Source organism: Phaethon lepturus, unplaced genomic scaffold (assembly GCF_000687285.1).
Source record: "Phaethon lepturus isolate BGI_N335 unplaced genomic scaffold, ASM68728v1 scaffold16731, whole genome shotgun sequence".
Taxonomy (NCBI): Eukaryota; Metazoa; Chordata; class Aves; order Phaethontiformes; family Phaethontidae; genus Phaethon; species Phaethon lepturus.
The window spans coordinates 22,870-23,716 of NW_010517141.1; positions in this window are offsets into that span (position 1 = coordinate 22,870).

Here is an 847-nt window from a genome sequence, read left to right on the forward strand (position 1 = left end):
TCCTCTGTGAAGAATGCCACTGAAGGGAGGCATTGTTTTCCCCTAATTGTCACACAGTTACATTTCATAATGGGATTGTTAAGACAGGGGCACTTATTTTTGGGTTTTTTGATCTTACCTTTATGTCTCTCTGATTCCACAACTTAATTTTTTTCTTTCTTCTTGTCTACTGTTCCTCCACTATCCTTGTGACGCAAAATGGCATGGGCTATGCAACATAAGTGATACTGGATGGCTGATGTAAACGCATCTGCTGAGAGTCAGAGTATAATGAGATGCTGCACAATTAAGAACTTTAAAGACACGAGTGAAGTCCTGACAGCAATCAGCGCACTGGCAATAGAGGTGGTATGCTGTGTGTCATCAGGAGGGCTGCAAAAGCATGTGTCCACACTGGCTGTTCTGCGAGGGCCATGAGGTCTGACTGCCTTGCTGAGGTGACTGCGGATGCTTTGAGGTTTCAGAGCACCATTTTGGAATTTTACTGTGGGATGTCTCAGGTACCAGTTCCAAATATTAATTTGTGTGATTTTTGAAGTTCTGTGAGAACTCTGCAGAACTGCTTTCTACCTTTGTTGAAGCTATTTCCAAAACATTAACTGGGGCCTCTTTGGTTCTTTTAGACAGTATGGGAGAAGATCAGAGAAAATTGTTCAGGATGTGCTGCTTAATTTTAGCACATACATTGTATGCCAAAGCTGTTTATGTATGTGGTTAGCACAATAATAAGAGGGGGAAAAAAACAAGAAGAAACAAACCAGAAAGCCAGTTCCAATGAACGGCAGTTTAGCTTGTTCTTATTTGTGGTGGAGTGTTTTTGCCAGTGATTATTTGGGAAAAAACAGTA